This window comes from Lepus europaeus, chromosome 18 (assembly GCF_033115175.1).
Source record: "Lepus europaeus isolate LE1 chromosome 18, mLepTim1.pri, whole genome shotgun sequence".
In the NCBI taxonomy this organism is placed as follows: Eukaryota; Metazoa; Chordata; class Mammalia; order Lagomorpha; family Leporidae; genus Lepus; species Lepus europaeus.
This window is the reverse complement of record NC_084844.1, coordinates 70077148-70103030: the sequence shown is the minus strand read 5'-3', so window position 1 is coordinate 70103030 and position 25883 is coordinate 70077148. Positions and strand designations below refer to the sequence as shown.

The window sequence follows — 25883 nt, the reverse complement described above, 5'->3', positions numbered from 1 at the left end:
GTCTTTTATGACCTTGTCTAAATATGATCAAGGTTTCCGTAGCCTTGGCAACTCATGACGACAGCCTAGGGTGGTTACTGGCGCCATAAACTAGAGTGTCAATTTGTTGGTTCAACAACAGGAGTCACTGTGCACTTGCTCCTCATGTGGGATCTCTGTCCTTAATGTGCTGTACATTGTGATTTAATGCTATGACTAGTACTCAAACAGTATGTTTCACTTTGTGTTTCTATGTGGGTGCAAACTGTTGAAATCTTTACTTAATGTATACTAAATTGATCTTCTGTATATAAAGAGAATTGAAAATGAATCTTGATGTGAATGGAATGGGAGAGGGGTGGGTTGTGGGTGGGAGGGAAGTTATGGGAGGGGGAAGCCATTATAATCCATAAGCTGTACATTGGAAATCTATATTCATTAAATAAAAGTTTAAAAAAAAAGAAGTAAATAAGAAATAAGGGATCTCCCATATAAGCAAAGAAAGAATTCACCAGCACCAGATCAGCCTTTCAAGAAATTCTGGATTCCAAGAGGGTAGAATAGGGGTAGGGCAGGCTACTCTAGGCTATGGGAAAATATTAAAAATAGGGGCTGGTTTTGGGGTGCCAGATTCTGTCCCGGTTGCTCCTCTTCCAGTCCAGCTCTCTACTGTGGCCCAGGAGTGCAGTGGAGGATGGCCCAGGTCCTTGGGCCCTGTACCCACATGGGAGACCAGGAGGAAGCACTTGGCTCCTGGCTTCGGATCAGCACAGTGTGTCAGCCATAGCAGCCACTTGGAGGGTGATCCAATGGAGAAAAGAATTTTCTCTCTCTCTCTCACTGTCTAACTCTGCCTGTAAAAAATAAATAAAAATAAAAAATAGGGGCTGGCACTGTGGCTCACTTGGTTAATCCTCTGCCTGTGACACCAGCATCCCATATGGGTGCTGGGTTCTAGTCCTGGTTGCTTCTCTTCCAGTGCAGCTCTCTGCTGTGGCCCAGGAGGGCAGTGGAGAATGGCCCAAGTGCTTGGGTGCCTACACCTGTGTGGGAGACCAGGAAGAAGCACCTGGCTCCTGGCTTCAGATTGGTGCAGTGCCAGCCATTTGGGGAGTGAACCAATGGAGGGAAGACTTTCCTTCTGTCTCTCTCTCACTGTCTATAACTCTACCTCTCAGATGAACAAAAAAAGAAAAGAAAATAGTAAAAAGAGAGAAGGTGTATACCCAAGGGAAAGTTGGAGGAAAAACTGCATTGAAGATTCTGCAGAAGAGACTTCCTGGACCTGCATGGAAGGTGCAGATATGCAGCAATGAGCATGGACAAAACACATGACCCCAGCAGCAGAGAAAAATGCCAGAGAAAGGGACAGCTTTGAGAGCAAGAGAAAGTGCCAGCTTGGAGAGCAAGGTGAGATCAGACTTCAGCGGACTGTGACACTGGTGGTTTAGAATGAGGGACAGCCTAGAGGGCTATACTGTCATTGAGTTCAGTCTAGAGCCCAGAGGGGAATAGGAAGCCTGCTCACTCAATTGAAGAAAAGGGACACTTATCTCCCCCATTCACCACCATGGTGCCTGGCAACCAGATGAGAAAGGGAGGGCATGCTTTTGGACAAAAGTAGGTAGCAGCTGTGGTGGCTCTTGTGCTCACACCTCATGACTGTGGGAGTCTTGTGTGCTGAGAGGGTGCAGGGGGTACCTGGTTCTCAGGGCAATCACATGCTGTTTCACATGCTCAGAGCTCCCTGCCTGCCTAGGGTGGGTCACTGCAGTGGTATATGTGCTCACATTGAGGACTGCACAGTTTGTTTTTGCAGTTCATGTGAAAGTATAGATGAGCACTGCACCCACTGAGGGCTAACACCTGGGCATTCGTCATGTTGGGAGAGGAAATGAGGGTGTGATTACAGAGATAAAAATACCTCCCTTTCTGTCAACAAGAGGAGATCTACAATGCCCAAATTGATAGTCACCCTGGATACTCCACCCCCCTTTAACACTGACTCCCTGGACACACCCAGCACACATCCCCTGGGTACTCACTGAAACAGCAGAAACCCCACTAAACCATAGAGGCATAGTTCAAAGCTAAAAACAATCAGAGGAAAAAGCCAACAATTGTCTTCACAAATGCCTAAAAATAAGTGCAGAAATTAAAGAAACAAGAATAAGGAAGTTGGCAGCAGTGCTGTAGCATAGTATGCTAATCCTTCTCCAGAGGCCCATATGGGCACCAGTTTATGCCCCAGCTACTCTTCTGATCCAGATTGCTGCTTTTGGAGCCTACAAAAACAGTGTGAGATGGCCCAAAAGTTTGGACACATATACCTGTATAGGAGACCTGGAAGAGTCTCCTGGTTCCTGGCTTTGGATTGGCTCAGTATTGACCATTGTAGCCATTCACATAGTGAACCAACAGATAAAAGACATTTCTATCTGTCTTGCCCTCTTCCTGTCTGTAGTTGTACCTCTCAAATAAATAAAATCTTTAAAAAAAGAATAAGGAAGTCAACATGACTCCCCAAAGGATCTCAACACTTTAATATTAGAATGTGAAGATGAAGAGATTGATAAAATGCCTGAAACAGAATATAAAAGATTAATCACAGGAATACTCCAAAGCATTCAGAAGCAAATTCACAAAGTAAAGAAATATATACGTGACAGGAATAAAAAGTTACCCTATGAAATTGAGATGCAGAAGAGAAATCAAAATGAAATCTTACAAATTAAGAATTTTTTTTCTAAATCCATATATTGTATTTTAAGCAGTTCTCTCAGATGAGTTAATTTAATTTGAAAGCATTGGTAACCAATATTGTGGTCCACAAGTACTGTGGCACTTACTGGAAATGCAGAATCTCAGCCCTGTGGAATCAGAATCTGCATTTTAACAAGATCTATTAGTGGTTCCTATGCATTTTTAAATATTTTTTTTATTTAATGTATATAAATTTCCAAAGTACAGCTTATGGATTACAAAGGCTTCCCCCCCCATAACTTCCCCCCCCCACAACCCTCCCCTTTCCCACTCGCTCTCCCCTTCCATTCAGATCAAGATTCATTTTCAATTCTCTTTATATACAGAAAATTAGTTTAGTATATATAAAGATTTCAACAGTTTGCCCTCACATAGCAACACAAAGTGAAAAAATACTGTTGGAGTACTAGTTATAGCATTAAATAACAGTGTACATCACATTAATGACAGAGATCCTGCATGATATTTTTTTTAAAAAGATTGATTATTTTTCTATGTAATTTCCAATTTAACACCAAGCTTTTTTTTCATTTTCAATTATCTTTATATACAGAAGTTTGGTTCAGTATATACTAAGTAAAGATTTCATCAGTTTGCACCCACACATAACCACAAAGTGTAACAATACTGTTTCAGTACTAGCTATATCATTACTTCACCTTGGACAACCTATTAAGGACAGATCCCACATGGGACGTAAGTACACAGTGACTCTTGATGTTGATTTAAAAATTTAACACTCTTGTTTATGGCGTCAGTAATCTCCCTAGGCACTAGCCATGAGTTGCTGAGGCTATGGAAGCCATTAGGGTTCACTGACTTCGATTTATTCCGACAGGGTCATAGTCAAAGTGGAAGTTCTCTCCTCCCTTCAGAGAAAGGTACCTCCTACCTTGATGGCCCCGTTCTTTCCACTGGGATCACACTCGCTGAGATCCTTCATTTAGGTCTTATTCTTCTTTTTTTTTTCCAGAGTGTCTTGGCTTTCCATGCCTAAAATACTCTCATAGGTTCTTCAGCCAGATCCAAATGCCTTAAGGGCTGATTCTGAGGCCAGAGTGCTATTTAGGACATCTGTCATTCTATGAGTCTGCTGTGTCTCCCCCTTCCCATGTTGGATCCTTCTCTCCCTTTTTTGGTTTTATCAGTTAGTATTAGCAGACACTAGTCTTGTTTGTGTGATCCCTTTGACTCTTAGACCTATCAGTGTGATCCATTGTGAACTGAAATTGATCACTTGGATTAGTGAGATGGCATTAGTACATGCCACCTTGATGGGATTGTATTGGAATCCCCTGGCACATTTCTAACTCCACGATTTGGGGCAAGTCCGATTGAGTATGTCCCAAATTATACATCTCCTCCCTCTCTTTTTCCCACTCTTATATTTAACCGGGATCACTTTTCAGTTAAGATTTAGACACCTAAGAATAATTGTGTGTTAATTACAGAGTTCACAAAAAAATACTAAAATGGATAAAGTGGCTTTCAATGTGGTAAGCCTGGGCTTCAGCAGAAGTCAGCTTGTGAAGAGCCCTGGCAGCTCTGCCAAGAGTTGGATCACTGGAAATGGACCTGCCCTGGAGTCGAAGGATGCCCAGGTCAGAGCCACAGATCTTATTGGCTCTAAGCTGAAAAGCCCTTCACTCAGCCCAACTTCCAAAGTGACCACTGCAGCTGAGGGTATGGTCAAGTAGGGTCAGCAACATTGCAGGCAGAACTGTAAATTTCTTGTTAGAGATGCCCCCTGCCTTTACCTGGCCAGCTCTCCTCCCAGGCCAGCCAAGTAATGAAAGTCAACAGAGTGCCTTCCCCTAGGAGGTTCACACCTCCCTTAGGATATACCCCATGTGAAGAGATAGATAGGTCTGGGCCTCTGAATTTACAAGGCCTAAAGCCCACCAGATTATTATCAAGCCCCTTCTATCAGGTTCTATTTGCCTCTCAATCAGAAAAATTACTTGTAGCTTAGACAGCACCTTTCTTAGCTCCTCTAATAATGACTCTGTCCTTTGTTCTAGACCCTGTCTAGCACACTTGGGCCTCATTCCTTTGTAATCATAACCTCTACTCTACCACCAATGGCTCTACTCCCAACCTGTGTGTACTGATGGTCCTCTTCCCCACTTAATGCTGTATAATTGTTCAAACCTGGTAAATGCCACTCTTAGGATCATTGGTTACTATCCTCACTCTGTCTTTTATGACCTTGTCTAAATATGATCAGAGTTGGCAAACTTGGAAGGCTTCCATAGCCTTGGCAACTCATGACGACAGCCTAGGATGGTTACTGGTGCCATAAACTAGAGTGTCAATTTGTTGGGTCAACAACAGGAGCCACTGTGCACTTGCTCCTCATGTGGGATCTCTGTCCTTAATGTGCTGTACATTTTGATTTAATGCTATAACTAGTACTCAAACAGTATGTTTCACTTTGTGTTTCTATGTGGGTGCAAACTATTGAAATCTTTACTTAATATATACTAAATTGATCTTCTGTATATAAAGAGAATTGCAAATGAATCTTGATGTGAATGGAAGGGGAGAAGGAGCAGGAGAGGGGAGGGATGTGGGTGGGAGGGAAGTTATGGGAGGGGTAAGCCATTGTAATCCATAAGCTGTACATTGGAAATTTATATTCATTAAATAAAAGTTAAAAAATTATTTATTTGGAAGCCCAATCACACACACACAGAGAGAGAGAGAGAGAGAGAGAGAAAGAGAGACTCTTTCACCCAGTAGTTCACTCCCCAAATGGCTGCAACTGCTGGGACTGGGCCAGGCTGAAGCCAGGAGCCTGGAACTTCCAGGTCTCCCATTTGGATGTAGGGGTCCAAGGACTTGGGCCATACTCCACTGCTTTCCCAGGCACATTACCAGGCAGCTGGATTGGAAGTGGAGTATCCGGTACTGGAACTGGCACACATATGGAGTATCAGCACTGCAGACAGTGGCTTAACTGTCTGTGCCACAGTGCCAGCCCTGTTATACTTTTTAAGGCAGTAACTCCATAAATATATGATTAAGTTAGAAAGATGCAGAAATCACACTTATTTTTTATTTAATTCATCTATCAGGAAAACAAAAGCTCACCATGAAAAAACATTTCTGTCCATTTCACTTACTGATCTAATTTGGCTCATTTAAACATTCCCTAGTCATAAAGAAGCCCAGGACAACCAAGAATATGATTGTCGTAACTTGTTTAGAATAAGTTATTTTGAGACTGTATATTGACACTGTATATTTGACACTGCCATACTGCTGCTGCAGATTAACCTGTGTTCTGTTGGAAAGAAATATACAGAAATAGATAACAGTGTAGACCTCAGCCTATCTAGATATAGATATAGATATATAGATATAGATACATAGTTTTAGGTTAGCAAAGAAATTACTGGGGCCAGCATTGTGGTGTAGCAGGTTAAGCTGCTGCCTGCAATGCCAGCATCTCATTTGGGAACCAGTTTGAATCCTGTCTGCTTGCCTTCCAATCCAGCTACCTGCTAATGAACCTGGGAAGACAGTAAAAGGTGGCCCAAGTACTTGGGACCATGCACCCATGTGGGAGATCCGGATGAAGCTCCTGGCTCCTGATTTTGTTCTGGCCCAGTCCTGGCCATTGCAGCCATATGAGGAGAAAACCAGCAGATGGAAGATGTCGCCTCTCTCTCTGCAGCTCTGTCTTTCAAATAAATAAGTACATCTCTAAAATAAATACATCTTTAAAAAAGATAGAAATTTTCAGAGATCAAGGTGGAAAGAATCACTATGTTGCTAAATCTGTATAGATGAAATTCACATACCTTAAATAAGTTTAAAAAATACTTATTTCATTTTCTATAATTAAGTCTAAAATATAAAATTCTAAGGTACTTAACAGAATTATTATTACAGATATGATAAAATTAATTGTTGGCAATTAATTTTCTAATATTTACATCTTCTAATATTTTCAAATTTCTTATAGTGAAAATGTCTTAGTTAAATTATCAAGAAAAAAACATTATTATACTTTTAATAAAATAGATCCCAATATAATGATTACCTGAGTAAGGGAAGGAGACCATTTTAGTAACAAATCTGGTAATTAAATTAAATATAGTGTTTTTAGGTAACTGTACCATCAGAATGCATAGAAAATGCCTAAAAAATTAGTAAGGCATAAGAGTAGAGAAATACTTAGTGTTTTTTCTGAAATAAATATTTTTTAAAGATTTATTTATCTGCTTGAAAGTCAGAGTTACACAGAGAGAGGAGAGGCAGAGAGAGAGAGAGAGAGAGAGAGAGAGAGAGAGGTCTTCCATTGATGGTTCACTCCCCAGATGGCCACAACGGCCAGAGCTTGGCGGATCCGAAGGCAGGAGCCAAAAGTTTCTTCTGGGTCTCCCACACCGGTGCAGGAGCCCAAGGATTTGGGCCATCTTCTACTGCTTTCCCAGGCCATAGCAGAGAGCTGGATCTGAAGTGGGGCAGCCGGATCTCAAACTGGCACCCATATGGGATGCTGGCGCTTCAGGCCAGAGCGTTAACCCACTGTGCCACAGCACCGGCCCCTTAATATTCATTTTGACAGCTCATTCCTCAAGTATTTTGAAATTTACTAGTCATTTGTCCAGCATAGCTCTTATTTAAAATAAAAGTTTATATAAACTTAAAATAAAAAAAGAGAAAACCTACTCTAAATCATCACTTCCAGGGCTGGCGTTCCAGTATACAGGGTTAAGCTTCTGCCTGAAGTGCTGGCATCTAATATGAGCACTGCTCAAGTTCTGGCTGCTTTGCTTCTGATCCAGCTCCCTGTTAACGCACCTAGGAAAACAGTGGAAGGTGGTTATGTACTTTGGTACCTGCCGAGCACATGGGAGATGTGGGAGGACTTCCCGGCTGCTGGCTTCAGCCTGAATCAAACACAGGTGTTTCAACCATTTGGCAAGTGCACCAGCAGATGGAAGATTCACTCTGTGTCTTTCGCTTTCTATATATAACTCTGCCTTTCAGATAAACACATAAATATTTAAAAAATCCTCACTCACTATTTATTTTACTGCTATCCATCTTGAGATTATGCCTATTGTACTAGCATGGTGTAAACAGTAAATAATGGTGCACAACTGAGCATCTCTTCCCAGTGCCATGTTCATTTATAAAAAATTGGCAGCCTGGGATAGGACTGAGGAAAACTGTTTACATCACATATTGAAACAAATGCTAAAAATTATGACTATTGCTTTGTTGATTGTTTAAACTTAAGCAGGGAACTGGTGAAGAAGTAGAGCACCTAGAATTCAGACTAGCACTCAATATAGAATATGGGCATCACATGTGGCTAAACCTGCTGCATCATCATGCTCTTTTTCTTTGAAAAAATGGTGAACTAGGGGCTGGTGCTGTGGTGCAGTGGATTAAAGCCCCGGCCTGCAGGGCCAGCATTCCATATGAGCACTGGTTCGAGTCTCAGATGCTCCATTTCCTATCCAGCTCTCTGCTATGACCTGGGAAAGCAGTGGAAGATGGCCCAAGTCCCTGCACCCACGTGGGAGACCAAGAAGCTCCTGGCTTTGGATCAGCTCAGCTCTGGCTTTTGTGGCCATTTGGGGAGTGAACCAGCAGATGGAAGACCTCTCTGCCTGGCTCTATTTCTTTATGTAACTCTGTCTTTCAAATAAATAAAATAAATATTTAAAAAGAAAAAGAAATAATGGTAGAATAGGTGTAGTGGAGCAGGTTAAGCCACCACTTGGGATGTTCACATTCTGTATCACAGTGCTTGTTCAATTCTTGTCTACACTCCTTCCAATGCAGCTTTTAGCTAATGCACAGCAGGGGAGGCAGGAGATGGTGGCTCAAGTACTTGAATCCATGACAGCCATGTTCCAGACCTTCAGGGGACTTCAGGTGCTTAGCATTGGTCTGGTCTCATTTTGGCTGTTGGAGGCACCTGAGGAGAGAAGCAGCAAATAGAGGATCTGTCTCTCAGGTCTATCAATGTCCTTCTGCTTTTCCTATAGATGAACATAATAAATAAACATTTTTAAAAGTGGAGAAACATTTAATCCATTAAATAATCTCCCAGTGCCTATCAAATGCTGGTGTATTAAGTTGACAGCTTTTTAGCAACCATTTGCTTTTTCTGTTCTTTTCTCCAGTAGTTTTTCCTCACAAAATAGTGTGTTTTCTTCTCCTTTGTTAATTTTTCAGCATTAAATATGGCATATATGTCTTAGACCAATTGCTTCCAGGTGTGGGAGAGAGACATGTGTCTGTCCTCTGAACAGGTGCATAGCTTAGCAACAGGATTTGCAACTATGGCTGTATCATTTTCAGTCGCCCCAGGGCAAAGTTGACTGTGGGGTTTTTCAAATGAAAAATCTCTTCCTCCACAAAGTAAATGTTGACAATGCCTTTAATATGCCTAAGGAAACCTGATATCTTCACAATTTCAGAACTGTAACGGGTATAGGAACATCCCAACCTACAACCTTGGGAACCCTCTCCATATGGGTTTAAGGGATTCGGTTCTGCCACCCAGTAGGGTTCACCTTTGTTGAAAAGGGGTTTCCAGCTGATTGTGAGATCAACAGCCCTGGTGTACTCTCAATTCCTAGATCACACACTCCTGCTTGATAACTCACTGATTTCTATATTGAAGCTTCAGTTGCCTCCTGCTTTCACAGAAAACTGGGACTTCTAAACACTTCTTATCTCATGGTTGTTTCACAGTAATTTTGAAAAAGAAGGAAGAATACTAATTTCAAACCACCCCATTCAAATCTGAATGCTTCAATATGAATTCATAGGTTCCCATATGGCCTTGCCATCCAGAATTTCCCGGTTCTCTTGGTGAGTCTAGAAACAGCCTTTTCTGTGTTCTTATGTTAAGCCTTCTTTGCATCTTGACTTACACGGGGGCTTGTTCTTGGACCCCTTTTGGTTATAATTTATTTATTTATCAATTCCTGAAGGAAGATATGTATGAAAGTGGAGAACAGGACAAGTTAGGAATTGGAGAATGCACCTAACCTAGAAAAAAGCCTTAGCAGAGCCTTAAGTGGACTGCATTCTTGGTAAGTCTAAGAAAATGTCCATCAACTAGAAAAAACAAGGATGAGGGATGAATACAGAGGAATCTTCATTAGGGGCAGTAGAATGCCTATGTCTAATGCTTGAAATCAGCTGTACTTACGGCTGGGACCTGGGGAAACAGTGAAAGGAGCTCTACACAATGAACACTTGCTGAGCTCTCTTGGCCCAGCCTCCTACCCAGTAGGTGCTGACTGACCTGGAAGTCTCTGATTGAGAACTTCTTCTACCATCCATGGCTCTGCTCCTCACTCCATCTTGAAGACCACCTCAAGTTTGGTAACACACAATCCTGGTAATGTAGGAATTTGTCAACTCAGTAAGTCAGGTTCTTGAAAGACAACAGCTTGACTTCAGGATCTGTGTGAGAAAAGGGTCAATGTGAATCCTTTGCTGTAGAGTGTGAATACTCACATTCTGTAAGCACTAACTCCTAGGCCTAAACAGCAATGCACTTTATAAGTTACTTATTTGCTAAATGGGAAAAATGTGGCCCAACTGGGGTTGACTGAGGAGTGTCACTCACCCAAGGACAGCAGGCTGCTGAAGCTCTCCATCATCACATCCGTGTACAGAGTCCTCGGAGCACTGTCCAGGTCCTGCCAGTCCTCAAAGTCCACAGTTAGGTCAGCAACACCTGTGACAGCACATGTCTCTTCAACATATCCATTCTGGATGCCAGGGAGTGCATGCTTCCCAGTGTATTTTATATGCCTCTTACTAAGATGCACCTTAATTTGTACAGTGTATAGAAACAGAAAGGGGAAAAAAACAGAAAGCAGAATCACAATGAAACTACTTTGACTCTATTAATTCTATAATTCTAATATCACTATAGTAGAAATTCCCTATATATCCAGAACTTTCTTCCCAATGTCTCTGAAAGGAGCACACAAGGCAGTCTCTAGACATAAGTACACACACCTGAAATAACATGTTAGATGAACTAACAGATATATGTTCAATGTAGATATGGGTAATAAATTTTGTTTTAAAATGGATTTTTTATATCATCAGGTTACAATTTAATAAAACACCAATGGTGGCTAGATCTGCAATAATGTGTTCATGACTATCATGCAACATAAATCAGAAGGGGCAAGCACAAATAACAGAGGCCAGTAGAATGATACTGCATATAGCATCGCAGCTGGGTATTCCTGGGCTGTGAGGTCAGATAAAGGCAGTAACAGTATCCAAGGAACTAATAATTGAGTGACTCTTCACTTACATACTTGACCTAATTTCAACAATATAAATGTTATGTGTTCCTTTTGTAAAATTGTTTATAAACCAAAATATGTTCATAAGACTGCCTATATTTTTTTCAATAAAATAATTACAACTGTTCCAACCACCTAAATTACAGAGTGGAGATAACTGGGTGAGGGACCAGTAAAAGTAGTAAGGTATTTGACTACTTGACTAAATTGACATTTTAAAATCATACCCTGGAAGGAAAATGGTAAAGAGCTAAATAGACAATGAAAAGGGAAGAATTCAAAGACATGACCACTACCCAACCTGGCAGTCACCAATAAGGAGAGAAGGTAACTCACTATAAAAAGCAAAAAAATGAGAGAACAGGAAGGGAATTCAGTACTAATTTGTTCTGCAGAACAAACAGAGTTTAATTCCATGCCATGTGCATGAAGGACCAGGCAGACCTTGTACTGTAAATTGAAATTAGGAAAAACAAAGGATATGATACAAAGAAATGAGATTGAATTTGGACACATCGTTTTTGAAGTTTCTTTGGTCAAATATGTGAAGAAATTCAAAAGACAACTGACAAATAACCTGCAGATCAAGGGGTGGGGGAGGAAGACAGAGAGATCTAAGCTGCCAATGATACTTGACATCATCAGAGTGAATGAAATGACTGAAGAGGAAGTTAACATACTTATTAAATACTATGATTAGTGGTGAGTTAAGCCTGTGAACGGAGTGGATTAAAATAATGATTTTGCAAAACCTGATGAAGAAAGGGGAGATAAGAAGGGGGGTTGGGGAATTATCAAGGGAGTGAGGGAAATATAATTGTCTTCTTGGAACTGTACCTATGAAATGCATACTCTGGGGCTGGCACTGTGGTGCAGTGGGTTAAAGCTCCAGTCTATGGCCAGTGCCGTGGCTCAATAGGTTAATCCTCCACCTGCAGCGCCAGCACCCCGGGTTCTAGTCCCGGTCAGGGCACCAGATTCTGTCCTGGTTGCTCCTCTTCCAGTCAAGCTTTCTGCTGTGGCCCAGAAAGGCAGTAGAGGATGGCCCAAGTCCTTGGGCCCTGCACCCGCATGGGAGACCAGGAGAGGCACCTGGCTCCTGGCTTCGGGTCAGTGCAGTGCACCGGCCACAGCACACTGGCTGCAGCAGCCATTGGAGGGTAAACCAACGGAAAAGGAAGACCTTTATCTCTCTCTCTCACTGTCCACTCTGCCTGTCAAAAAAAAAAAAGCCCCAACCTGTAGTGCCGGCATCCCATATAGGTGCCAGTTCAAGTCCTGGCTCCTCCACTTCCAATCTGGCTCTCTGCTATGGCCTGGGAAAGCAGTAGAAGATGGCCCAAGTTCTTGGACTCCGACACGCCTGTGGAAGACCTGGCTCCTGGCTTTGGATCAGCTCAGCTCTGGATGTTGCGGTCATCTGAGGAGTGAACCAGCAGATGGAAAACTTCTCTCTCTCTGGTTCTACCTCTCTCTCTGTGTCTTTTAAATAAATAAAATAAATCCTTTAAAAAATACATAATGTGTTCTCTTTCTATTCATAAAACACTTAAAATAAACAAATACAAGTTTAATTCAGAAAGTTTGTGGAAAATGGAATTAAAATATAAAATTATTTCATTGAAAAATATTAAATCTATTGAGGCTGGCGCCACGGCTCAATAGGCTAATCCTCCGCCTAGCAGTGCTGGCACACTGGGTTCTAGTCCCTGTCGGGGCGCCGGATTCTGTCCCGGTTGCCCCTCTTCCAGGCCAGCTCTCTGCTATAGCCCGGGAGTGCAGTGGAGGATGGCCCAAGTGCTTGGGCCCTGTACCCCATGGGAGACCAGGAGAAGCACCTGGCTCCTGGCTTTGGATCAGTGGGGTGTGCCGGCCGCAGCACACCGGCCAAGGCGGCCATTGGAGGGTGAACCAACGGCAAAAGGAAGACCTTTCTCTCTGTCTCTCTCTCTCACTGTCTACTCTGCCTGTAAAAAAAAAAAATTAAATCCATTGATAGTTTTTTTTTTTTTTGACAGAGTGGATAGTGAGAGAGAGACAGAGAGAAAGGTCTTCCTTTTTGCCATTGGTTCACCCTCCAATGGCCGCTGCGGCTGGTGCATCGTGTTGATCCTAAGCCAGGAGCCAGGTGCTTCTCCTGGTCTCCAATGCGGGTGCGGGGCCCAAGCACCTGGGCCATCCTCCACTGCCTTCCCGGGTCATAGCAGAGAGCTGGCCTGGAAGAGCGGCAACGAGGATAGAATCCGGCGCCCCGACTGGGACTAGAACCCGGGGTGCTGGCACCGCAAGGCAGAGGATTAGCCTGTTGAGCCACGGCGCTGGCCCAATAGGTTTTTTTATAACATACATTTTTCTACAAAATCTTTGAAGACATCCTCATGTGCGTGGGTTTCAAAACATTTTGCCCCTAAATAAATTTCATCTTTACTCCCATTTTTTCATAGACTCCTTAAAGTAACGCTATGAGTACAGATATGTATATATAGTTTTAATGACTGAGATCACAGTGTGTGTGCGTGTATGTCTGTATATATATAAACAGCATCTTTTTTCACTAACTTTTACATGTAATTTTCATGTCATTGAATATTATTCTACACAGTTTGTTCTGTAAAATACTTGTATGTGCAGCACAGTCTAAGCAATGCTATAGTACAGCACTTTAGATTGGTTCTGTTTTCTTGTTTCTATTAAAAAATTCTGTGATGAAGTAAAAAAAATAAAAAAGCAGAAAATGAGAGAGTACAGCATCTGAGAAAAAAAACAATGATCACTGATAAAGGAAGAAAAGGAAATAGTAGTAGGATGAGCATTACTTCTCAACATAATAAACAAAACACATCTTAGCACCCAAAACAGCATCATGGGGGGCAATAATGGCAAATAAGGATGCTGCATGAGCATGATCATTCTGTTAGTGCTGGTAGTCATTTCAAAGAGAAACATAGTATAAATGATCATGATCATTATGTAATTCATACCTACAAAACCCAAGAATCTCCTGATATTTTCTTCTATTAGGGTGAGTCAAAAAATCAAAAGGATCTAAATGTAACATTTAAAAGTCACCATAAGGAGAGGAGAACTTAAAACAGGCGTTAGGGTGCCCATGGCCCAGCTCTGAGGACTAACTGCAGCTTCCTGCTAGTGTGGGTCTTGAGAAGGCAGTAGCAAGCTCAAGCACTTGTGTTCCTGCCACCACACGGTAGACCTACAACCCGATCATTTCTTGGCTCATTTCAGTGGATGCTTTTACAGTAACAAATGGGGATGTGAATGTGAACATGCTTCTGAATTCCTTCATTCCTCTGAGGAACCACTGCACCTGAGTGTCACTTCAGGAATGGGAGAGTGTGACTTTTCTGATTCCCACACTTCATACAGCCAAAACAACAAATAAAAACATCACATGATAATAATTATAAAAAGGCATACCATTTCCAAAAAAACAATAAATCAACAAATAAAGCAGTAATCTGGGAAAATATGAATGGAGGTTGGAAATAGCAACATGGGAGTACAGATATATTTTCTTTTTATTTTCAAGCGTTTTAAAAAGTCATTGACCACTTGAAGACAGAAACAAATATATTTAAGGGCTTGTAATACATCGGAGTAAAATCTATGATAATCATGATATAAAAGCTGGGCACAGATAACTGGAAGTAAAGTAATATACAATTATCATATGATACATAAAGAGGTATAATGTGAGTTTCAAGTAAGAGATGACTACTTGGGGCTGACATTGTGGCACAGGGGCTTGCTTAAGCCACGGCCTATGATAGTGGCATCCTGTATGGGCACTTGTTCAAGTCCTGGTTGCTCTACTTTTGATCCAGCTCCTTTATAATGCACCTGGGAAGGCAATGGAGAATGGGCCAAGTGCTTGAGCCCCTGCCACCCATGTGAGAGATGTGGATGGAGTTGCTAGCTCCTGGTTTTGGCCTGGCCCATATCCCTTGCATTAAGGTCACTTAGGGAGTGAACCAGTAGATGGAAGATCTCTCTCTCTCCCTCCCTCTCTCTTTAACTCTTCAAACACATAAGTTTCTTAAAATCTTTATTTATTTGAAAGGGAAAGATCAAAGAAGGAGAGAACGAAAGACAGGAGAGATCAATCTTCAATCCACTGGTTCTCTCCCTGAATGGCAACAATGGCCAGGGCTGGGCCAGGACAAAGCCAGGAGTCAGGAGCTTCTTCCTGGATTCCCATTTGGGTGCAATGGCCTAAGCAACTGAACCATCTGCTGCTGCTTTCCCAAGTGCATTAGTGGGGAGCTGGATAAGAAGTAGAGCAGCCAAGACTCGAACCAGTACCCAAGTGAGATGTCCACATTGCAGGCAGAGACTTAGCCTTCTACAGGACAGTGCTGGCCCCCACAAATATTTTTTAAAAGATGACTTCTGGGGCTGGCTCTGTGGTGTAGTAGGCTAAGGCTCCACCTGCAGTGCCAGCATCCCATATAGGTGCCAGTTCATGTCCTGGATGCTCCTCTTCTGACCTAGCTCTCTGCTCTGGCCTTAGAAAGCAGTAGAAGGAGGCCCAAGTCCTTGGGCCCCCATACCCACATGGGAGACCTGGAAGAAGCTCCTGGTTCCTGGTTCCGAATCAGCCCAGTACCAGCCATTGCAGCCACCTGGGGAGTGAACCAGCAAATGGAAGAATTTCCTATTTCTCCCCCGTCTGCAACTCTCTCTTAAATAAATAAATAAAATCTTTTTTTTAAAAAAAGATGACTTCATAAGCCACAATCATTTAAAATGCTACAATAAACAGGCCAACAAAGGATCACTCAGGCCATTTATAAAAAGGAAATCAGCAAAATCTGACATGTAGACCTATTTCTCTATTTCTTTGTATGGATTATTATGCAAGAAATGCAACTTCTCTACAAAAGAAAGATGTGAGACCACCTAAAGTAATACTGCAGGGTACAGGTAATGAATGTATGAATAAAGACAAGTGAGATTATGTGTGGAATACAAGAGACAGATTTAAACTATCAACAACTGAAAAGTAACTGGTGATGACAGGATGTTTGACAAGATGGACCTTTGAAAGAAAAAAAAACGAAATTCAAACAAAATTTACTACACAGCTATTTGGAAAACTGAAGAGCTATCAAAATAAAAGGCGGGAGCCTGTGTTGTGGCATACTGGGTAAAGCTACCACCTGCAGTGCTGGCATCCCATGTGGGTGTTGGGTTCAAGTCCTGGCTGCTCCACTTATGATGCAGCTCTCTGCTATGGCTTGGGAAAGCAGTAGAAGATGTCCCAAGTCCTTGAGCCCCTGCATCTGTGTGGGAGACCAGGAAGAAGGTCTTGGCTTCAGATTGGCCCAACTGTGGTGGTGGTGGCTTTTTGGAGAGTGAACCAGTAGATAGAAGATCTCTCTCTCTCTCTCTCTCTCTCTCTCTCTCTCTCTTTCTCTCTCTCTTTGCCTCTTGCCCTCTGTAACTCTGCCTTTCAAGTAAATAAATAAAATAAAATAATAAAAAGCAGAATCTGGATTGAAAAAACCTGTAAAGGAGAAAGTCAAACATTTGAGGAATTTTATTAGAGGAAACTCTCCTGTTTACGTACAGATCAAGGAGGTAAAAAGTGCAGATTTAATGACTTGGGATGCTATTTCAGAACATTTGGGGCAAAGGCAGACATTGTACTACAACAGCTTAAGCTTTTACTAGCAATGCTGGTATCCCATTTAAAAGTGCCAGTTTGGGTCCTGACTGGTTGGCTTCCAATCCAATTTCTTGCTAAAGGAGAGAGTGCCCACCTGCTGGGTCACTGGCCCACAGCCATTTGAAGACTGAACCAGTGAATGGAAGCTCTCTCTTCTCTCTGTTACTGTGTCTTTCAAATAAACAAGCATATCTTTAAAGAGAGACAGAGGGAGAGACTTCCAGTCCAGTGTCAGGTTCCTGCATACCTGTAGATCCAGGAGTCAGGTCTTGCTCATATTTCCAGCCTTCTTGTGCAATAATCCTAACTTACCTCCCCAATCCAGCTCCGTCCTCCTTATCTACCCTCCAATCCCCAGCAGCCAGAGGGATTATTCTGAGACATGAATCTTATCACTTACACCTCCCTTCCTCCTGTTTAAAGCCTTCCTCCTTTTACTGGCTCCATCTCTCACCACCTGCAACTGCAGGACAAAGTCTACTTTCCTTTGCAGTCTGTACAAGGCCTTACGTAGTAAATGTGCTTGGGAAGGCAGGAGATTGCCTAAGTACTTGGGCCCCTGCCACCTGTATGGGAGATCCAAATGAAGTTCTTGGCTCCTGTCATTAGCCTGGTCTGCCTATTTGAGGAGTGAACCACTGGATGGAAGATATCTTCCCTGCCCCTACACTCTTTCTGTCTGTTACTCTGCATTTCAAATACATAAATAAATAAATCTTTAAAAACACGAGGAAAGAGGCGGGCGCCGTGGCTTAACAGGCTAATCCTCCACCTTGCGGTGCCAGCACACCGGGTTCTAGTCCTGGTTGGGGCGCCGGATTCTATCCCGGTTGCCCCTCTTCCAGGCCAGCTCTCTGCTATGGCCCAGGAAGGCAGTGGAGGATGGCCCAAGTGCTTGGGCCCTGCACCCGCATGGGAGACCAGGAGGAGCACCTGGCTCCTGCCTTCGGATCAGCGCGATGCGCTGGCAGCAGCGGCCATTGGAGGGTAAACCAACGGCAAAGGAAGACCTTTCTCTCTGTCTCTCTCTCTCACTATCCACTCTGCCTGTAAAAAAAAAAAAAAAAAAAAAAAAAAAAAAAAACCACAAGGAAAGAGTAAGATAAGTTCTGCAAGAAAAAAAGTCAAAAAACTTAACTGCCTAAATATCTAAATATGCACACATACCTCATCAGAATTATTAGCTGACTTCTACACTAAACATGTATAGTGGAAAACTTCTGAGGCAGCCCCTGGAAGCTGAAATAAAAAATATGGGGCTGGCATTGTGGTGCAATGGTGCATGTGACCCTGGCATCCTATAGGAGCATATGTTTTGTTTTGTTTTTGTTTTTGTTTTTTGACAGGCAGAGTGGACAGTGAGAAAGAGAGACAGAGAGAAAGGTCTTCCTTTACCGTTGGTTCACCCTCCAATGGCCGTTGCGGCCAGCGCACTGTGGCTGGTGCACCGTGCTGATCTGAAGGCAGGAGCCAGGTGCTTCTCCTGGTCTCCCATGGGGTGCAGGACCCAAGCACTTGGGCCATCCTCCACTGCACTCCCGGGCCATGGCAGAGAGCTGGCCTGGAAGAGGGGCAACCAGGACAGAATCCAGTGTCCCGACCGGGACTAGAATCTAGTGTGCTGGTGCCGCAAGGCAGAGGATTAGCCTATTGAGCCGCAGTGCCGGCCATGACCATAGGTTTGAGTCTCAGTTACCATAATTTCAAACCAGTTGGTTGCTAATGCACTGGAGAAGGCAACGGAAGATGATCCAAGTTCTTGGGTCCCTGACACTCACATGAGAGACCCCAAGGGGTCTGACTCCCGGCCCGTCCTTTGTCACTGTGGCCATTGGAGAATGCACCAGCAGATGAAGATCTCTTTTTCTGTCTCTCCTTATTTCTCTGAAACTCTACTTTCAAATAAATAGTTCTTTAAAATTAAATAAAGTCATTTCATGATAGATTAAATGAGTACAATTTGGAATCTGAAAATTCAGCCAAATTAACTCCCTTATAAAACAGAAATCATTCTGAGGAATAGAAAAGTATCCACTATTCCTGCAGCACATGATCTAAAACACCCAGGACAAAATTCAGAATCACTACACATGTGAAGAAAAGAAAATCTGAGTCCTACTCAGGGGAAGCAATCACGAAAAGGAAATCCAAGTGATCTCAGATGCTCCAAGTAGCAGACAGGATGGCCAAACTGCTTGTAAGTATCTTCTAATAGTTAAAGGATAATATAGAAATAATATAAAGAACTGAAGATATGGGGCCGGCGCTGTGGCATCATGGGTAAAGCCGCCACCTGCAGTGCCGGCATACCATATGGGAATCAGTTCAAAACCTGGCTGCTCCTCTTCTGATCCAGCTTCCTGCCATGGCCTGGGAAAGCAGTAGAAGATGGCCCAAATCCTTGGGTCCCTGCACCTGCATGGCAAGACCCAGAGGAAGCTCCTGGCTCTTGGCTTCGGATTAGTACAGCTCTAGCCGTTGCAGCCAATTGGGGAGTGAACCAGAGGATGGAAGACACCTTTCTCTCTCTCTCTCTCTCTCTCTCTCTCTCTCTCTCTCTCTCTAACTCTGACTTTCAAATATAATAAATAAATCTTTAAAAAAAAGAATTACAGATAGGGGCCAGTGCTATGGCATAGTGGTTAAAGCTGCCGCCTGCAATGCCGGCATACCATATGGACACTGGTTCGAGTTCCAGCTGCTTCACTTCTGATCCATCTCTCTGCTATGGCCTAGGAAAACAGCAGAAGATGGCCCAAGTCCTTGGGCCCCTGCATCCATGTGGGAGATCTGTTGGAAGTTCCTGGCACCTGGCTTCAGATTGGCTCAGCTCTGGCAGTTGCTTCCATTTGGGGAGCAAACCAGCAGATGGAAAACCTTTCTCTCTGCCTCTGCCTCTCTGTAACTGCATTTCAAATAAATAAATAAAGCTTTAAAAAAAGAATTGTAGATATGGCTTATGAAGAAAAAAAGAAACTGAATTATTTATTTATCTGAAAAACATAGCTACTACAATGAAAATCTACTGGTAGGCAAAACAGGTGGAAGATGGAAAAAACACAAGGAACTTGAAATATGTAATAAGTCTCATAAAAGCCATTTTAGATTGACCACCCCATTTGTGGCACTTCTGGAACCAGCTTCTGCATATCTGAGGGTACACACTGGCCTCAGCAGAGCACCTATCTACAAATATTCATTGTTGTTGTTGTTGAATTCTTTATTTAATGGAGAGTTAACCTTATGATAATAAGATACACTAAAAGTATGTCATTATAAAAATTAAAAGAAAGAATAAGAAAGGAAGGAAGTGAGAGGGTGCGAGCATGGGCAGGAGGGAAGGTGAGTATCACTATGCTCCTAAATCTGTATACATGAAATATGTCCATCTTACATAAATAAGAAAAATGTTTTTAAAAAAAGTAATCAGTGAAAGCACAGCCTATGGTCCCCAAGCCCTGTTCCCAGATCTGAGGATCCAATGCCCGGGTGGCCTCCCACAGAGGCCCATGTCTGGGAATCACACTGCCCATATGAGAGCCATGGCTGTTTCTATGTGTCCCACTCTGCAGGCCTTCCTGCAGCCTTCTGGCATGCAGAGCCCATTCAGAGCCTGTGGAGCAGCATCAGGGCAGCTGCAGGGCCTGGAATTTCTGAGGAGGCAGGAGTGAGCTGAGTGTCCCATGCTCAGAGAAACAGAAAAAGCTAAAATAATGACTGAACCATCCATGGCCCTTATTCCACAGCTGGGAAAGTATTCTAGTGCATATACTGGAATAAAACAGTAGGACTTAAGGTGGGTTTATTCTAAATTCATTGTATAAATGCAAAACTTCCAAAGTCTGGCACTTTCTTACCTAGGAACTCCCATAATCCATCTATCTACCCATTCACTATTCATCTAATTATCTAACAAATACTTAATGTTTTGAGAGCTGGGCCACCACTTTCCCCTTCATTTGCTGATTTTTGTCACAAATCAGGCAAGGAGATCAACACAAGGGTTTCATGTAACTCCTACTACTATTTTTGCTCCTCTTCATATGGGGATGGGCAAGACTCTTGTGGTCAGTGTTGATGTGGGCTTCAGAAGGTGTTTGATGGCTTACTCATCCTTGGCATGCAACTCAAGTTTTCTCTATGCCTAAAATACAATTTTCTCTGCTCAAATTCCTGTGTGTTCTCTGATCTCAACATTGTCCTTTATTAGGGATTTTATCCTGCAAACCAAGAAACCTCAGTCTCAAACTTCCAAGCTTATATACTTCCATCTCAGAGCACAATTATGAATATGTAGGTCTCAGTCATATTCCTTGAAATAGAAAATAAGTTTGCAGGGATGGAGGAACTATCTAGGGGATAACTGGTCCTTACATCCTTTCTTAGAAATGGTTGCTCCTATACTGGTGGTCACACACCTCAGTCAGCAGGAGCTGCTCGTATTAGGATAGGAGATGTGAGAGAATACCATATTCATGATAGTTGGCGGACTTTACGCGCTCAGCTCTTCTGTCTCTTAGCTATACCCTCTATGCAATGATTGGAGCTCATAATTTTGAGTTCTAAGGTTTTACATCACAAGAATCAACAGTCCTTATAACAAGCAAAATTGTAGTGATAACCAGAGAGCGGAACTAACCAAATTAGAATCCCAGATGCATTTAGACCTGAGGTAAATATTTTCTGATTCATCACTAATAAAATTTTTTTATTTGACAGATAGAGTTAGACAGTGAGAGAGAGAGAGAGAGACAGAAAGGTCTTCCTTCCATTGATTCACTCCCCAAATGGCCGCTACAGCCAGCGCTGTGCCGATCCGAAGCCAAGAGCCAAGTGTTTTCTCCTGGTCTCCCATGCGGGTGCAGGGGCCCAAACACTTGGGCCGTCCTCCACTGCCTTCCCGGGCCACAGCAGAGAGCTGGACTGGAAGAGAAGCAACCAGGACTAGAACCCATCGCCCATATGGGATGCAGAGGATTAACCAAGTGAGCCATGGCGCCAGCCCCAATCATCACTAATAAAATTCTTAGCCATCACTTGTTATGTTTGACCATGTTTGGTTTTATATTAATTTATTTTATAAATATATTACTTAAAAAGACATACAGATAAAATTAATGTCACCTTTCCAAATAGGCCCATAATAAATCAATCATTAGTATCTATCCAGTTGCTACTATGCTATTAATTTCTCATTATTTATATCTGAACCTACTTTTGAAGATTCAGCATAGCCTACAGAAGGGAAGTCATATTTTATGTGGATTTGAGTTTGGAGTACAATAAGTATTACTTAAAATTTGAACTAATTAAATATATTCTTTCCAAAATAGGAATTATGTAACTTTTTAAAATTAAATTGAGATATGAACATAATGTATATGTCTCATAATTTATTGACCAATAGTATTTACACAATGGTTTTTCAATTATGTGTAAATATCATCACTGTCAATAACAGAATATTTTTACCAACCCAAGTTGTAAGATACTGAGGGACCCCACGTTCCACAATTCCTGGGTTTGAGTGCCAGCTCCACTCCTGATTCAGTTCCAGTTCCCTCAAATAGGTGGGAGCTTCTGAGCCATGTCAGAGATCTGGATTGGGTTATTTTTAAAGTTTGTTTTTAAACAAAATTACCTATTAGAATGAGCAAGCAAGAGAGAGATCTTTCATCTTGCCAGTTCATCCAAGCACTTGCAACATCCAGGAGTAACACAGGAATTCCATTTGATTCTCTCATGGGTCATTCTTTGCTGTTTCTCAAATGTATTAGAAAGCTGGATCAAAAGTGGAATATTAGAATTGATTCAGTATTTTGATATGGGATGTGAGCATTCTAATTGGTGGCTTAAACTGCTGTGTCACAATGCTCCCTACTTTGACACGTCAGTCTCAGCTGTTACTGTTTGAGAAATGAACCAGAAGATGATATTACACTTTATCACTCTTATTTGTGTTTGCCACTTAAATAAATAAGATTAATAAATAAAATAAATTTAACATCCTTTTGCTATCTCTTCCCTATCTCCAATTCTACCAACCTAAAGCCACCACAAATGTGCTGTTTCTATACATGTGCTTACTGTGGACACTGAATGTAATGGAAGACAGGATCTATGAGTTCTCCTGCACAGTACTCAACCTCCACCATTCAGATAGGGTCTGGGTCCTACCTCTCAGCCACACTCACCCAGAACATATTCTTGGCAACAGGCAATTGGGGAGAGAAAAATGAGGATTCCCTTGTCCCCTGACTGGCAGCAGACAGCAGAGGGATGCTGGTGTTTCCATTTCACTGTGTTAGGATGGGGAGAACACCATCTTATGGATTACTGTATGGATGGCAGTGGAGGAGCATCTGGGACTTGAACCAGTACTCACATGGGATTGCCGGTATTGCAATCAGTGGCTTAACCCACTCTGCCACAACACTGGCTTCAATATTGATATATCATTAACTAAAGTTCATATTGTATTTGCATTTTTTAGTTATTACCTAATGGCCTTTTTCTGCTCCAGTATCTACAAATTATCATTTTAAAATCAGAATCTCGGTCTTCTAATTATAAAAATAACTCATGGAGGCAGCATTCTGGATCTGGGTGTTAAGGTGTTGCTTCTAATGCTAGCATCCCATATCAGAACTCTACTTTGAATCATGGCTGTTCTTCTGATCCAGCTTCCTGGTGATGCATCTGAGAAGGCAGTGGAAGATGGGCACAAATCCTTACTTCCTATGTATAGACCCAGATGGGGATCCTGGCTTTCATCCCAGCCCACCCGGGATGATCTTGATCTCAATTTCAATCTCACTCCCTTTTCTTCTCTCTCTAACGCTCTGCCTTATAAATAAAGTAAACCTCTAAAATTAACACATTGACATATTAGCTATCAAATACTGATGAGCATAAAAATATTACTATCTTCTTTCTAGCCTTGTACTATTTCCCAGAACAAACTGCACATAAGAGTTACTTGATTGCCACTTCGAAACTGCTTTAGGAATGTATACTTTAACACATTGGTGGAAAAATGGAACTAAAAGATTCTTTTGCTGTAATAAATTTTGAAGTACATGCATACAAAGGGCCTTTAAAAAGTTTGTGTAGAGTGTGTATTATGAAAAAAAAATGGGAAGTGGCCAGCACTGTGGCATAGCAGGGAAAGCTACCACCTGTGGTGCCGGCATCCCTTATGGGCACCACTTTGAGTCCTGGCTGCTCCACTTTCAATGCAGCTTCCTGCTAATGTGCATGGGAAAGCAGCAGAAGAAGGTCCAAATCCTTGGACCCCTGCACCCACAGGAGACCTACAAGAAGCTCTTGGCTTCATCCTGGTCCAGCTCTGGTGGTTGATGCCATTTGGAGAATGAACCAGAGAATGGAAGATTCTCTGTCTCTCTCTCTCTCTCTCTTTGCTTCTGCCTCTGCCTCTCTGTAACTCTGCTTTTCAAATAAATAAATAAATCTTCAAAGAAAGAAAAAAAATTTTGAACGCATTTCAATTTTTGCACCTAAACAACACCATCTTTTAACTCCATTTTCCATAAATGTATTGAAGTACCTTCATAAAGATATATATGCATATGTATTTTTTCTATACAAAGGGTTTTTTTTTGACAGGCAGAGTGGACAGTGAGAGAGAGAGACAGAGAGAAAGGTCTTCCTTTTGCCGTTGGTTCACCCTCCAATGACCGCTGCGGCCGGCGCACCACACTGATCCGAAGGCAGGAGCCAGGTGCTTATCCTGGTCTCCCATGCGGGTGCAGGGCCCAAGCACTTGGGCCATCCTACACTACACTCCTGGGCCACAACAGAGAGCTGGCCTGGAAGAGGGGCATCCAGGACAGAATCTGGCACCCCAACCGGGACTAGAACCCAATGTGCCAGCGCCGCTAGGCGGAGGATTAGCCTATTGAGCCATGGTGCTGGCCTGGGGTATGTTTTTTGTACCTTGTTTTACTAGATCATTTTTCAAATTACTAGACATTTAGTATTTTGTTGTATAGATATACCATAATGTACTTTATCAATTCCCTATCAATATACATTTAGGTTGTTTCTTTTTTATTCCATCACAAATAACATTACATAGAACTTACACGGTCTTTTAGTATGTGAGCAATATGCATAGAATAAATTCCTGCAGTTGAATCCCACTAAAATACATTTGCATTTAAATGGTTTTATAGTCAGATCTGCCAAATTATCCTCTAAAGAGACTACTGCTTCAGCCAGATCCGAATGCCTTAAGGGCTGATTCTAAGGCCAGAGTGTTGTTTAGGACATCTGCCATTCTATGAGTCTGCTGTGTATCCCACTTCCCATGTTGGATCTTTCTCTCCCTTTTTGATTCTATCAGTTAGTATTAGCAGACACTTGTCCCATGTTGGATCTTTCTCTCCCTTTTTGATTCTATCAGTTAGTATTAGCAGACACTTGTCCCATGTTGGATCTTTCTCTCCCTTTTTGATTCTATCAGTTAGTATTAGCAGACACTTGTCTTGTTTGTGTGATCCCTTTGATTCTTAGACCTATCGGAGCCATCGAATGTGAACTGAAATTGATCACTTGGACTAGTGAGATGGCATTGGTACATGCCACCTTGATGGGATTGTATTGTAATCCCCTGGCACATTTCTAACTCCATCATTTGGGGCAAGTCTGATTGTGCATGTCCCAAATTGTACATCTCCTCCCTCTCTTTTTCCACTCTGAAATTTAACAGGGATCACTTTTCAGTTAAAATTTAAACACCTAAGAATAATTGTGTGTTAATTACAGAGTTCAACCACTAGTACTAGAAAAACAACAACAACAACAAATACTAAAAAGGATAAAGTATTACATTGTACATCTAAAGTCAGGACAAGAGCTGATCAGGTCATTGTTTCTTATAGTGTCCATTTCACTTCAACAGGTTTCCCCTTTGAAGAGCCCATGAGAGTATTGTAGGCATGGAAAGCCAAGATACCATGGAAAAGAAAAAAAGAAGAAGACCTAAATGAAAGATCTCTGTGAGTGAGATCCCAGTGGAAAGAATGGGGCCATCAAAGAAGGAGGTACCTTTCTCTGAAGGGAGGAGAGAACTTCCACTTTGACTATGACCCTATCGGAATAAGATCAAAGTCAGCGAACTCTAAAGG

At 42.2% G+C, this 25883-nt stretch overlaps 1 protein-coding gene across 1 annotated transcript in view; it reads left to right on the top strand.

Annotated features, from left to right (window-relative positions):
• LOC133777341 (zinc finger protein 717-like) overlaps positions 1-25677 on the top strand; it is a 100060-nt gene extending 74383 nt beyond the window's left edge. The window contains exon 6 of the mRNA XM_062216871.1: positions 25658-25677. The gene's annotated coding sequence lies outside the window, so the exon portion shown is untranslated. The remainder of the gene's footprint in view (positions 1-25657) is intronic.
• Positions 25678-25883: the final 206 nt, after the last annotated feature.